The sequence below is a fragment of the Ovis canadensis genome, chromosome 24 (genome assembly GCF_042477335.2).
Source record: "Ovis canadensis isolate MfBH-ARS-UI-01 breed Bighorn chromosome 24, ARS-UI_OviCan_v2, whole genome shotgun sequence".
NCBI lineage: Eukaryota > Metazoa > Chordata > Mammalia > Artiodactyla > Bovidae > Ovis > Ovis canadensis.
In genome coordinates, this window is record NC_091268.1 from 25860686 (window position 1) to 25876005 (window position 15320).

General features: G+C 44.2%; 1 pseudogene; it reads left to right on the plus strand.

Annotated features, from left to right (window-relative positions):
- Positions 1-394: 394 nt before the first annotated feature.
- Positions 395-5099, plus strand: LOC138429749 (small ribosomal subunit protein eS1-like; annotated as a pseudogene).
- The last annotated feature ends 10221 nt before the right edge of the window (positions 5100-15320 follow it).

Genomic DNA, 15320 nt, shown 5'->3' on the forward strand with positions numbered 1-15320 from the left:
GAACCAAAAAACAAAACAAAACAAAAAAAACACCTTCCATTATATAATCTCCCTGAGCCTGAGTTTTCTCTACCTGTAAAATATAGGTAATAATAGCTTGCCACTGTTGGGACAATTGTGCTTAGTTGTATCTGACTCTTTGCAACCCCATAGACTATAGCCCACCAGGCTCCTCAGTTCATGGGATTGTCCTGGAAAGAATACTGGAGTGGGTTGCCATTTCCTCCTCCAGGGGATCTTCCCCACCCAAGGATCAAACCCGTGTTTCCTGCATTGCAGGCAGATTCTTTACCACTGAGCCACCAGGGAAGTCCAGTAATGGAAGGTACTAATTAGTACCTTCCATGTATTCATTTTAATAAGGATTACATCAATGAACTAAGTGTTCACCAAGATGATGAGAGAAAAGGAGGAGAAAGATGGTGCCAAGTATATTTCCTATCCTGCTGTAACAAATTACCACATATTAAATGGCTTAAAACAACCACAATTATTCTCGTATAGCTCCAGATATGGAAAGTCCGAATTGGGTCAGCAGAGCTGCCTTCCTTCTGGAGGTTCTAGAGAAGAATCCATTGCCTTACCTTTTCTAGGGTTGCCCTTTCTTTCTAAAGGTCACCCGCATTCCTTGGCCCATGATCCCCCATCATTCCAACCTCTGTTCCTGTTGGGATCCCTCCTTCTCTGCCTCTTACCCTCTTATCTCTCTCATATAAGGACGCTTGTGACTGCACTGAGCCCATCTGGAGAGTCTATGATGGTCTCTCCATCACAAGATGCTTAACTCAATCTGCAGACTCATTTTGCCAAGTGCCTTTTGTTATGTAAGGTATCACTTTTTTCTTTGGAGGGCTCTTATGCAGCCTACCACTCCATGTGTCTGAAGTTTTGATTTGTAACTGTTTATGTGGTTATAAATATTCCAAGATTCCAAGAAAAATAAGTTATCTTCCCTGACTTCAATGCTTACTATACTGTTGGGGAAACGAACCATTTACCAGTCCGTGAAGCCCCAGGCAGTGCTCAGTGCTGCCCTGAGAGGTGAAGGTGATGTTTTGAGAATATGAAGATGAATGTAAGGATCCTTTGTTTCACTGGGTATCTCCTCTGCTTAGACCTGCAGCTTACAACCTCAATAGGCTGTGCCTGCTCAGATTCTGGGGGCCACCTTCCCAGGAAAGATGATGGGAGTGTTGTCTCCTGGAAGTGTGTGACACAGCATTCCTACCTTCTCCTCACAGGAAGTGGGAGCTTTGGGAAGGGCAAGGTGGAATCTCTTCACTAGATCAGCACATGTCTTTACTTTCTACTTTTGTAGATTCCTGTGGTCTGCATGTCTGTGTTTTCCCCAAATTCACATGTTGAAATCCTAACCCTAAATGTGACAGCATCGGATGTAGGGTGTTTGGGAGGTGCGTAAGTCACGAGGGCAGAGCTCTTCTGAATGAGATTAGTGCTCTTATAAAAGAGCGCCACAGTGGATAATAACCTGTCTGCCAATGCAGGGGACACAAGTTCGATCCCTGGTCTGGGAAGATTCCATGTGCGGCGGAGCAACTAAGCCCATGGGCCACAACTACTGAGCCCTCACACATAGAGTCTGTGCTCCTCAACAAGAGAAGCCACCACAATGAGAAGCCCGTGCCCTGCAATGGATAGTAGCCTCTGTTTGCCACAACTAGAGAAAGCCTGTGGGCAGCAACAAAGACCCAGGGCAAACATAAATAAATATTTTAAAAATTAAATTAAAAAAAATAGAAGAGTTGCCAAAGAGCTCCTCTCTCCCCTTGGGCCTTGTGAGGCCACAGCAGCAACTGTGCACCACTTACCTGCTCACGCTGCTCCCCTGATCTTGGACTTACAGCCTCTAGAACTGTGAGCACTGCATTTCTGCTGTTTATAATGCACCCAGTCTGTGGTATTTTTGTTATAGCAGCCCTAACAGACTGAGACTCTGATGATTTGGTAAATTTCGTATGTACCCTACGACCCTTAGCATTAATTTTGGCTTAGGGTCAGACAGGTAAATTGATGGTTAAAAAGAGGTAAGTGTCAAGGGGAGAAGGCATGTCCCCCTCCTCCAGCTTCCCAGAGCCCTGGAGAAATTGTGTCAGTTAGAAATAGGACAGGATGATCTGAAGAGCAAGAAATTGGCTGCTGGATCACCCAGGGTGATGCAGCGTGCGTTATTCCTGGAAAGCAGGAAACCACGCCCTTCTCTCATCAAGATAGCAAAGCCCCACAGCCAACAGAGATAAAGACAGTCTGTGAGCAATTTAACGGGGGTGCTTCAAGGGGGCCTACCACCGTGCGTCCAGATAGACGTTACTCAGCTTCCAAGCCCTCAGGTAGCTGACTCTGCGTCTGGCATGTGGCTAGAATGAGTTAGGTCGTTCATTGGTGAGTTCTTAGTTTTTCAACTGGCATCTGTCCTGGGACCTGGTCCATGAACTCTGCTTTCCTGGAATAAAAATTGTGATGTGTATCTCAGTAAGGATTATTTGATATGTGTGAGCTCTGTGCCAAATACGAAGGTTTTAAAACTCACTTATATGTCAAATTTAAAAAATTTTTATTATGTGTTTATTCATTTGGCCTTGTTGGGTCTTCGTTGCTGCATGCAGACTTTTTCCCCTAATTGCAGCGAGCAGGAGCTTCTCTCTAGTTGCGGTGCGCAGGCTTCTCATTGTGGTGGCTTCTCTTGTTGCAGAGCTCAGCCTCTCGGACGCCTGGGCTTCAGTCGTTGTGGCCCACGGGCTTAGTTGCTCCGCATCAGGTGGGATCTTCCTGGAGCAGGGATCGAACCCATGTCTCCTGCATGGGCAGGTGGATTCTTTCCCATTGAGCCACCAGGGAAGCCCTTATTGTGGTTTTGATTTGCAGTTCCTTGATGGTTAATGATGTTGAGCATCTTTTCTTGTGCTTATTGGCTGTTTGTATATCTTCCTTGGAGAAATATCTGTTCAGATCCTTTGCCCATTTTGTAATGAGTATATTCAATCTTGAAGGCTCTCCTAAATGATTACATACAGCAGCCACTATAGAATAGTGATTCATTGTGGGCCCTCTGCTGTTGGTGGCCTTGGTTTGAATCTCACTTTGGCCACATATTAGTACATGACCTTGACCATTCTCTCCAGACCTCAGTTTTTCCTGTCCTATTGGGACAGAAATATTAGTGACTTCTTAAGGTTGTTGTAAGGATTAAAAAGGCAGCACATATCAAATGCTTAGTAAGAATTAATAAGGACTCAGTAAATATTATTAATACCCATAATGGAAATAATATTAACACTTACCAAGCATACAACATCTCATTTTGTCTACACAGCCATCTTGCAAAATAGTTTTAATCATCTCCATTTTACAAGCAAGGAAACTGAAGCTCAGGGAGATGAGGGAATGTGTCCCCGGCTACACAGCTGGTAAGAGACCGAGCAGATTCCTACCTGGATCTGAATGACTGCAGTGCTGTGCCGTGCTTAGTCGCTCAGTCATGTCAGGCTCTTTGTGACCCCCTGGACTGTAGCCCGCCAGGCTCCTCTGTCCATGGAGATTCTCCAGGCAAGAACATTGGAGTGGGTTGCCATTTCCTCCTCCAGGGGATCTTTCTAACCCAGGGATTGAACCCAGGTCTCCCAAATTGCCTGCGGATTCTTTACCATCTGAGCCACCAGGGAAGCCCATATTTGTATGGTGGCTTCTGATTTTCCACCTTTAATATGAGAGAGGTTGCTCCGGTTTATGGAGGGAAATGCCTCCACCGTAGTGGCCCTGATTGGAGCAGGACTTTGTGACTTCCAACACAGTAACTGACTGAAGGGCCCTCCTCAAACGTTAGTCTCTGGAAAGGTTTTAGGTTCCTGCTATCCAAGCGCAGTTGTCATTAAGCAAATACTGTCAGAAAAGAATCAGTCTTTTGGCTCTCTGAGCAGCACAAGAACAAGAGCCTTATGAAAGGTGGTGAAAAGGGAGCCAAGATGAAAGCGGTCGACCCATTTTTTAAGAAAGATTGGTATGATGTGAAAGCACCAGCTGCTTTCAGTGTAAGAAATATTGGGACAACATTTGTCATGAGACCTCAAGGAACCAAAATCGTATCTGATGGCCTCAAGGGTTGTGTTTTTGAAGTGACCCTTGTTGATCAGTAGGATGATGAAGTTGCATTGAGAAAATTCAGACTCATTACTGAGGATGTTCAGGGCAAATACTGCCTAATTTCCACGGCCTGGATCTCGTCATTGACAAAATATGCTCCATGGTTAAAAAAATGGCAGACCATGATTAAAGCTCATGTTGATGTCAAGATTATCGATGGTTATTTGCTTCATCTGTTCTGTGTGGGTTTTACTAAAAAATGCAACAATCAGATTTGGAAGGCTCCTATGCCCAGCACCAAAATGTCCACCAGACCTGCAAGAGGTTGATGGAAATCATGGCCTGAGAAGTGCAGATAAATGACTTGAAAAAGGTGGTCAATAAGTTGATTCCAGGGCTTCCTTTTTAGTGCAGTGGCTAAGAATCTGCCTGCCAATGCAGGGGCACCAGTTCAATCCCTGGTCAGGGAAGATCCCACATACCGCAGGGCAACTAAGCTCATGTCCTGCAACTACTGAGCCTGCACTCTGGAGTCCCATAAGCCGCAACTACTGAGCCCATGTGCTGCGACTCCTGAAGCCCGTGCACCTAGAGCCTGTGCTCCGCAACGAGAAGCCTCCACAGTGAGAAACTCCACGTACTGCAATGAAGAGTAGCCCCCACTCGCCGCAACTAGAGAAAGCCTGAGCGTAGCAGTGAAGACCAGCACAGCCAAAACTACCATTGAATCAAATACATTGATTCCAGACAGCATTGGAAAAAACACAGAAAATTCTTGCCAACTTTTCCACTCCATGATGTATCTGTTAGAAAAGTAAAAATGCTGAAGAAGCCCAAATTTGAATTAGAAAAACTCATGGAGCTGCACGGTGAAGGTAGGTAGCAGTTCTGGAAAAGCTGCTGGGCATGAGACAGGTAGTAAAGCTGAACAAACTGATGGATCTGAGCCACCTCTCCAATATATATTTTTTTTAATTCAGACTTTTAATGGCGACAAATAAAAGGTATTGTTTGTGACATTTTTTGCGGTCATTCTTTTTAGATAGTCTGACAGCTTGTTGAATTATGTGTTCTGATTTGATAGTAATGTGAATTTTTCTGGGAAAAAAAAAGGAATCAGAGAAGAACATAGTCATGAAATCATCACCAGCTTATTTGGACAGAGAAAAGCTATAGCATCCCATGGCCAAGGATGTGTTCATTTCACTTTGGGCAGGTTTTTGAGTCAGAGGATCTTTTCGTACAACCCTGGCAAGCTCTCCCTGTTTAGCATGGCTTCTCCTTCGAGAATCACAGAGCTAACCGGAAAAGGATGAAAGACAAGGATCTATGGAGGCTCCCTCTTTTCCCAGAACCACTATTTAAGATTCTTATGTAGTTCCCTATAGTGACATTAGGTGTCACCTTTGAGTCGTCTGAGGCCAGTCTCTGAGCAACTGACAAAATGCCTCATTTCCCAAGAGTTTCTGGCTCTCTAAAATCCAGTTTGGAGGCATTCATTACCAGCACCCCGGATCCAAAGCAGTTTTAATAACCTGGTTCTGATTTACAGAACCAAGCTTGTCCCTAGGAAGAGGCTCCCAACAGCTGGATAAGCTACAAGGGGCTCTGTGCCTGTGACTTTACAACTGATTTCTCTGTTGTTGAAAGGGGGAGGTGATGGATGAGGCGTCCCTGATGGCTCAGCAGGTAAATAATCTGTTTGCAATGCAGGAGACATAGGAGACGTGGGTTCGATCCCTGGGTTGGGAAGATCCCCTGGAGGAAGGCATGGCAACCTACACCAGTATTCTTGCCTGGAGAATCCCATGGACAGAGAAGCCTGGCAGGCTACAGTCTATGGGGTCACAAAGACTGAAGTGACTAGGCATGCATGCATGATATATGGATAAGAGACAGTTAATGCAAAGGCCCTACCAGCTCAGAGCCCTATTCTCCCAGAGTTCTCTGCTCTGCCCTGTCTCATTGGGTCACACCTGTGTCTACACTAGGCTGTGAGCAACTGTGGGCAATGGGGGAGTGGGGACTCTTTCCTTTCCTCCCTTCTTCCCTCCCTCCCTTCTTCCCTCCTTTCTTTTCTTCTTTTCTTCCCTTCCATCTTTCCTCCTTCTCTCTCTTGCTTCCTTCCATTCCATGCATGTTAAGTGCCAGACACTGGAGCTAAAACAGAGAACAAAACAGCCAGTCTCTATTCCTTCGTGGAACTGACATTCTGATTCCTTATTTGTCTGTAAGTTCTCAGCACTTAGCACGTAGTAGGCACTTAACTGCTTTCATGGCTTGGTGTATACTCTTCCAGTTTTTTCCTATGTGTATACTAACACAATACATGATATTTAAATTTTAGATGGAAATGAGATCATATATACATATATACTATATATATATACTATATATATATACTATACATATATACTATATGTATATATATTTTCTGTAACTCACTACCCCCCACCCCAGCTTAATAGTGTCTCGTGGCCATCTTTCCAGGTTAGAATATAAAAATCGACTTCAGGGTTTGAATGTCCCCAAGATGCTATTTGGGCTTCCCAGGTGGTGCTAGTGGAGGTGCTAGGGAAGATCCCCTGGAGAAGGGCATGGCAACCCACTCCAGTATTCTTGCCTAGAGAAATCCCATGGACAGAGGGGCCTGGTATGCTACAGTTCATAGGGTCACACACAGTCGGACACGTCTTAAGGGACTTAGCAAGCAAGCGAACAAGCAAGATGCTATTTGGAGTTGCTCCACCCCTTGGAGTCTAGAAAAGACTGGCTTCAGCCCAAATTAATTCCCTGTGGAATCTCAGGGTCAGGTTAAGACTGTGAATGGGCCAGGTGTTCATGTTCTCATGGCTCCTTTTAGTCCCTGTTTATGCTTCTTCTGTTAATTTCATTCAATATATTTGATTAATCTCCTACTATTAGACACTGAGATTGTTTCCAGTCTTTTCCTATCGCAAACAGTGCTGTAGTGAAAAAGCTTGTTTATCCTTTGTTTTATGTGTGTTGAATAAATTGTTGTAACTGGCATTGCTGGGTCAATTTAGCAACATATATTGCTATAGATACAGCTATTATAATATCTATGAATACTGTTCAATTCCCTTCACGAAAGCTGTACTACTTTTCATTCCCAATAGAATATGTTACAAATTGTGATCTTTGCTTAACTGTGCAAATATACACACACACCCATCTTTTCTTTCCTATTCTTTTCCTTTTTGGTTTTTTTTTTTGGAATTGTTGATCTACAGGAGCTTTTTACCTGTCAGAGAAACTATCCTTTTGTAACTTAAAGTACAGATATTTTTTCTTAGTTTATTATTTATTTTCTTATCATCCTTTTTTTAAAAAACAGCTGCTTAGTATCCCATAGATAATTTTAAGCAGTCTTTTTTTGCTAGACATCTTGGTTGTTATCAATTGTTGGCTGTTATAAATGACGCAGATCTTTCTACTAATCTGCAGTGCATCTCTTTATGCTAAATTCCTAAAGTGGAACAGCTTGGTGAAAGCAAGTGCTGTGCTGTGCTTAGTCGCTCAGTCATGTCCAGTTCTTTGTGACTGCATGGACTGTAGTCCGCCAGGCTCCTCTGTCTTTGGGGATTCTCCAGTTATGAATATTGGAGTGGGTTGCCATGCCCTCCTCCAGGGGATCTTCCCAACCCAGGAAATGAACTGAGATTTCCTGCATTACAGGCAGATTCTTAGCCAGCTGAGCTACCAGGGAAGCCGTATTGAAAGGATATGGACCATAACAAGTCTTTTGATACATATTGGGCCTTGGATGTTTTTAAAATCTTGTATTTATTTATTTGACTTCTTTGTTTGGTTGCACTGGGTCTTAGGTGCAGTACGCAGGGCCTTTAGTTTTAGCTGTGGCATGTGCGATCTAGTTCCCTGACCAGGGATTGAACCCAAGCCCCTTGCATTGGGAGCGTGCAGACTTAGCCACTAGACCACCAGGAAGTCCTTCTTTTTATTATTTAAAAACAACAATTATTTAGTAGTTAAAAAAAAAAAGCCCTATGTCCCAGTGGCCCATCCACTCAGAGTGGTGAGTCTAATCTATCCTCTCACCCCTTTTCACTTGCTCTGTATTATTTCGAACCAAATCATTTCATCTATAAAGATCAAAGGATATAGAGAGATGCTATCTTTGGATGAGAAATTCACCATCTCTCCCTCCAATTCTTCTAGGTAGTGACAATGGAAATCTACCACGAGGCTGTTTAGAGTCTTCCTCCTGGAGCCTGCTGGGGGGCGAACATTGCATCCCATTGACATACCCCTTCTCTGGAGCTCTGCTCTTGTTTTGCAGACAGGACAAAATGTTCACCCACATGGATGACTCAGCTAGCCCCAAGCCTCTTTGGTTCACTGCAGAATCCCCATAGACCCAAAAGCTTTGCTTCAACTGTGCGTTTTCACTTATTTATTTTTTATTCATTCCAGAGGCAGGCAGGAAATTGCTATTGGTCCATGAGTCATGCAGGAATCTTTCCTCTGCCCTTTCCCATTTGGATGTGGCTTCCTTGAAAAATACCCAGGTGGACGGGCGCTTCTCCCACGCAGTCTTGACCTCGTGGGCACTGACTCTGGCTGGTGGAGGGCTCTACCTGTTCACGGCTGAGCCCCAGAGCCTTGGGGTGTTGCCCAGAGCCTACCCAGGACCCTCCAGGCCATATTCTGAAAATTCCTCCTGCTTCTGACTGGCCTCCAGTCTCCTTCCTTAGTTGGCTTCACCCCAGGGGTTCTGGGCATTGAGGGGGTTGGGGTGGACACTGTCAGCCAGGCCCGCTTCCTCATTTACACAGCACCAGTTATTGCCAAGACAGCTGCTAGCTCTCAGAATTTGGGAAGCAGAGAATCAATAGGGGTGCAGCAGTATCCATAGCAGCTGCTGGCTGCCTGGCTGTCTCTGCACGAATGACCTGACCCAGTGCAGGCACCATGGTGCTGGGGCCTTCCCACCTAGCTCACTAAAGCCTCCAGTGCCCTGCAGACAGGCATTTCATTATTCTGATTTTACCCAAGAGGCTCTCAGAGAGACCAGGGGACTCAATGAAAGTTATATAGCTTGAGCAGGTCCTGGTACCGGAGTTTTGAATCCAGGTCCTTAAGCTGGAATTTTGACCCTAAGGTACTCAACCTTTTGATTCATTTTTAAAATTCATTTTATTTTTATTTGTTTATTTGGCTGTGTCAGGTCTTAGTTGTGATACTTTGGGGCGCTTAGCTGTGGCTTAAGGGTTTGGTTTCCCCTGGCATGTGGGGTTTTAGTTCCTCGACCAGGGATCAAACCCACGTTCCCTGCACTGGAAGGCAGATTCTGAACCACTGGGCCACCAGGCAAGTCCTTTGATTCATTTTTTTAAAACAAAGCAGGTATAGGTCATAGCAGAGAGGCTGTCCAATCAAATCCCACTCTGAGGCCCAACCTGGAGAAACCAAGGGCAGTGAGATCAGGTTGGGGGTGGCATGAACAGTGGCTAATGACACTTTTCTGGGTATAAGTGATTGCCAGATGAGGCTTCTAGAGGGAAAGTTTGCTTGTAAATAATGGCTTCTGACCTCTTTGGGCTACTATCTGTGTTACTGAGTGCAAGCTTCTATCGCTTGCCACGTGACAGGACAGTAAATTGAGAGATGAGTTGTTGGGGCAAGGAATAGCAGCTTATTCAGAAAGCCAGAAAACTGAAAGATGGTGGACAAGTGTCACAGAGAGTTGGACATGCCTTAACGACTGAACAAGTGTCCCAAAGAACCATCTTTCCTGAGTTAGAATTCAGGCTTCTTTTATACAAAGTGGAGGAGGTAAAGTCCTGATTCTGGTCAGATTCTGGAAGAGATGTCTTAATTTCTTCCCCCTTATAGTCGTTCACATGTGGGTCTGGTCAGGAGGTTTCTATTAGGTAACAATGGTATTTTAGCTTAACATTCATTACATGGGAGCCAGGGTTCTCAGAGATAGGGCATTACGTATGATTTAATCCTATAGGCAATATCCCTTTTGTGATTAACTTGCGGACGACAGAGAATGAGATGGTTGGATGGCATCACCGACTCAATGGACATGAGTTTGAGTAAACTCTGGGAGTTGGTGATGGACAGGGAGGCCTGGCATGCTGTAGTCCATGGGGTCGCAAAGAGTCGGACACAGCTGAGCAACTGAACTGAACTGACTGAACTGCAGCAAAAGCAATGGAAAACAAAGCATAAAGTAAAAGAAACAGATCCAATACGGAGTCAGAATTATAGCTAGAGGCGAGAGGGGGACCTCTCAGTTCAGCAATGGGCCGCATGGGGGGCTTTGGAATGTTCTCCTGTCACTCTGAATGGCCAGCCCTGTACCTCCATGCAGAGTGGAGTACTTTGCCCAAGTGGGGATGCTGGGGCTGTGGTCTTCTTTGCCCACCTCATCAAAACTCTGAGCCACCAGGGGAGCTATGGAACATCAACGTGGTAGAAATTTTCCCTTCTTATAAGGAGAGGGAAATTTGCTCACGGACAGACACCTGGGAGAATGCATCTGAGGTATCTGATAGAGGCAAATATTGGAGCCAAGGAATACCAAGGATTGCTGGCAGTGTCCAGAAGCTGGAAGGAGTGAGGAAGGTTCTAGAGCCTCCAGAAGAACCAAGCCTACCAACACCTTGATTTCAGACTGCTGACCTCTGGAACCAGGAGATATGTCTGTTGTTTCAAGCCACTCAGTTGTGAAAGTTGTTACCTAGGAAACAAACAGTCAGTTAATTATTTTGTTTGCTTCCTTGCTTATGGTTTTTCCTCCAATTGACGAGACTCTTATTGGTTTATTCTCTCTTGTATCCCTAGTGCCCAGCTGTGGGTTGAACACAGAAAGAACTCGCCACGTATTTTTAGATGAATTAAATCTCTCACGTAATCAGCCATAGCATCTTGTCAGCTGTAGCTTGTCTTGTGTTCATTGCCTTGTATTATGTTCTTTGCTCTCACTTTAGGTCATCGTCTCCCTCTGAGGTTTTTTTGGGGCAGCTGGGTGTATCTTCCTTGCTGTGCCCGGGGTTTCCCTAGCTGTGGCAAGTGGGCTTCTCATTGCAGTTGCTTCCCTTTTTGGGGAGCACAAGCTCTAGGGAGCTCAGGGTTCAGTAGTTTCAGCTCAGCAGTTGTGGCTCCAGGGCATGTGGGATCCTCCCCGAAGAGAGATTGACCCCTTGTCTCTTAACTGTTGCACCATCAGAGAAACCCTCTCCCTCTGAATTTTTGCAGGAGCCTTCCATCTTGTCTCCTTGCAGTTTAACTTTTTCTCTTCTTTTTAACACAAATCTGATCTTCTCACTTCCCCATTGTAAACCCTTTTTTCTTTCCCCGCTGTCTATATTAGCTGTTGGACCTTGGGTGTGGGTATGTGTGACCATGTGTGTGTTCAGCTGTGACCCCATGGACTGTAGCCCACCAGCTTCTTCTGTCCATGGAATTTTCCAGGCAAGAATACTGGAGTGGGTTGCCATGTCCTTCTCCAGGGGATCTTCCTGACCCAGGGATTGAATCTGCATCTCTTGCGTTGGACCTGGGGTATGCGCCATAAACTCTCAGTCTCAGTTTCCTCATCTGCGGAGTGGGAGAATAATTGCACCTACCTCCCACCAAGTTGATGTGAAGATTAGCTGAGAATCAATTGATTCTCACAGAGCACAATGGCCAGCACATCACAGGGTCCCTGTGAATGCTGGCTTTCACCATTAGGTCAGCATTTGTGTGGGACTGAGGCTAGAGACCTGAGGCCATATAAAACGAGTCCTTTGTTAAGATGGAGAAAAGCATTTTAAAAATCATGCATTCAAAATTGGCTTGCCCAACAAAGTGATTAAAAAGCAGAGTTTGTCTGGCCTTTTGGCTTGTTAAAGTTTGGAGAAGACATCTGTTTTGAAAGCATGAGTTTGCATATCATTAAACACACAATGAAAACACATTTAGTGAAAAACTTAATGTAGGCTCATGTTTATATTAAAATTATATCATTTGTACCATAGACATAATCTTAAATGTGGGAATAAAGGAATTGATTTTAATCATGGCTCAGAATTGATGCTCTCTATTTCTAAAAACCTCTTAATCAGGAAATTTCCCAAGAGAAATTGTTTAAAATACAGGGTAACACATGTGAGAGCAATTCCAAACTTTAATGTGTGCAAATTATTCATATATTCATAATTTTATTATAGCATATTGGATTTGGGGAATTAAGCCCAGGTGAAGAGAAGCTTAAAAAAGGCCCATAAGTGAAATGAATTTAAATATTGCAACTACCTTCCTGTCGACCTAGAGCGTTCACTAAAGCACTAGCAATTTTAATAAGATTGGAAGTTCTTGTTGATTTGAAAGGCTAAATTGGTGAGACCCTCTTTTTTTAAAAAAAGCTTTCTTTCAAAAAGTCAGACTTTCTGTAGAATTGAACAATTCTGTAACGTGGTCAGATGCTCTTCTCAAACTGCTTTGTTTGATTTGGCAAGTTTTAAAGATAGTGCCAGCAGGAAGAGAGTAAATGATTGAAAACAGAAATATGAACATGGCTTGCTAGTATTATTATTTACTACTTATTAAAATTAGAAATTCTCTTAAAAGTTAATAGGTGAGTGACTTCCCTGGTGGTCCAGTGGTAAAGACTTCACCTTCCATTGCAGGAGGTGTAGGTTTTGATTTCGGGTCAGGGAGTTAAGATCCCACATGCCTCGTGGCCCCCCAAATCCAAACATAAAACAGAAGTAATATTGTACCAAATTCAATGAAGACTTTATCAAATGGTCCACATCAAAAGAAAAACAATCTTAAAAAAGTTAATAGGCGAGACAGAGAGGCTTTTGGCCAAAGTATAGTAGACTGGGAGGGCACCCTCGTGTGTGTGTGTGTGTGTGTGTGGTGTGTTTAATGACCTTTCTGCCTTGTGATGCATCTATTTCTGGACCCGTCTCAGTCATTGCGGATCCTTTTCTTCCTAGAATCACTGAGAGGAGGTAAAGACTGTTTGACAAGAAGACCGGAGATTTTACTGTCTCCTGGGAGTGTATCAGGCCATGGAAAATTGAACCATGACTTGGGCCTGTGCCCAGTCATGGGAGAACTCTCTCCACTGTCTTATTTTATTCAGTTCAGTTCAGTTCAGTTCAGTTCAGTTGCTCAGTTGTGTCCGACTCTTTGCAACCCCATGGACTGCGGCACGCCAGGCTTCCCTGTTCATCACCAACTCCCGAAGCCTGATCAAACTCATGTCCATTGAGTCAGCGATGCCACCCAACCATCTCATACTCTGTCATCCCCTTCTCCTCCCACCTTCAATCTTTCCCAGCATCAGAGTCTTTTCCAGTGAGTTGGTTCTTCACATCAGGTGGTCAAAGGATTGGAGTTTCAGCTTCAGCATCAGTCCTTTGAATAAACATTCAGGACTGATTTCCTTTAGGATTGACTGGTTGGATCTCCTTGCAGTCCATGGGTCCATCACAGTTCAAAAGCATCAATTCTTCGGTGCTCAGCTTTCTTCACAGTCCAACTCTCACATCCATACATGACTACTAGAAAAACCATAGCTTTGACTAGATGGGCCTTTGTCTTATTTTGTTAAAAAGTTAAATCTAAAATGGTCTTTGCTTACACACATATACCTTCATGTTGTATACAATGAAAACAATACAGACAGAAACTTTCCTGGTGGTCCAGTGGGTAAGGCCCCATGCTCCCAATTCAGGGGGCCCAGGTTCAAGCCCTGGTCAGAAAACTAGATCCCACATCCCGCAGCTAAAAGAGCCCACATACTGCAACTAAACATCCCGTATCCCAGGACGAAGCTTGACGATCACACGTGCTGTAAGCAAGACCCAGAGCAGCCAAATAAACAGGGAAAGAAAGAAAATAGTACGGATGAAATGATAGTGTCGCTTGACCCTCTTACTCTCCCCTCCCCCCTCCACTTGGGACCCTGGTTTCTCATTCCAAGTTCAACAGCCATCGTTGTTACCATTTCCATGCATCTCCTTCCAGATATTTTCTCTGCATTTGTAAACACGTATGCATGGAGAAACCGAGTTTGTACATGGTTTCTAATGCACATTAATAAAAAATTCCAAGCTATACGTGCTCCTAGTTGAAGGCTCCAATCATTAAGCAAGTTCTGCAGGAGGAACAGCAGGCCCACCTGGCCCTGTTTCTAGTACCCTGTTCACGGTGCCCTAAAGTGAACACTTTCAACTCGTGCCTGATCCCTCTCTAACTCTCAGTAACGTGCTTAGATGTCTACTTCAGATGTTTTCAGCTTCAGGCATTGTCTTTTGACTTCCCAGGGTGGAAGAGGCTTCAGACTTCAGTTTTAGGCTATCGCCAGCAATCGCTCAACCCCCTTCTGTGCTCCTCTCATTGTGGTACCAAAATCTTGGTTAGATCAATATTTGCAGTGTTATAAACATGGATGTGCCTTTCACCCCTGAGCCATGTTGAATACCATGGAGTTCAGGGGTCTGTTTTTTATTTGCTTTCTTGACATTAGTAATGGTTAAGTTTCCCCATGTGTGTCACATTCTATATTCTCACCACTAATTAAGCTGTAAGCTCTCTCTCCAGATCATCCCCACTGCTATATGCATTAGGTTTTCCATCAGCCTTATCCTGGAGTGACTCTCCAGGAGCCTTTTGACCTGGCCCATTTGGGACTATCTTCTCTCTAAGCTCCATGTACAGATGTTGGGAACTTTCTTTCCATCACCCTGGGATTGCTTCTCCTTTCTCTTGAGCTGGATTTCCTATTGCTTGGGTATCTTCCTCTTTCTTGGTGTGTTTATTTATTACCCCCTCCAGTAGATTTCTGAGGAAAGATACATGGGTATTATGTGTAGTTTTTCTGTAAGAGAGATCTTATTAGACTGTTGTTCTATATTACTCCTTTTTTCCACTTAGCCTTGTGTTTTGACAATATCTCCCCATTGGTGTGAATAATTTCCCTCTTATTTTAATGGTTGAGTAGATCATAGAAACCCTCTTAACTGAAACAATTGGCATTCTCTGTTGGATACTTGGCTTCCCATGTGGCGCTAATGGTAAAGAATCCACCTGCCAACACAGGAGACTCCAGTTCGAACCCCGAGTGGGACATTCCATAGACAGAGGAGCCTGGCAGGTTAAAGTCTATGGGTCTGCAAAGAGTTGGACACAACTGAGCATGCACGATACTTCATTGAAAATCAGAACCATAA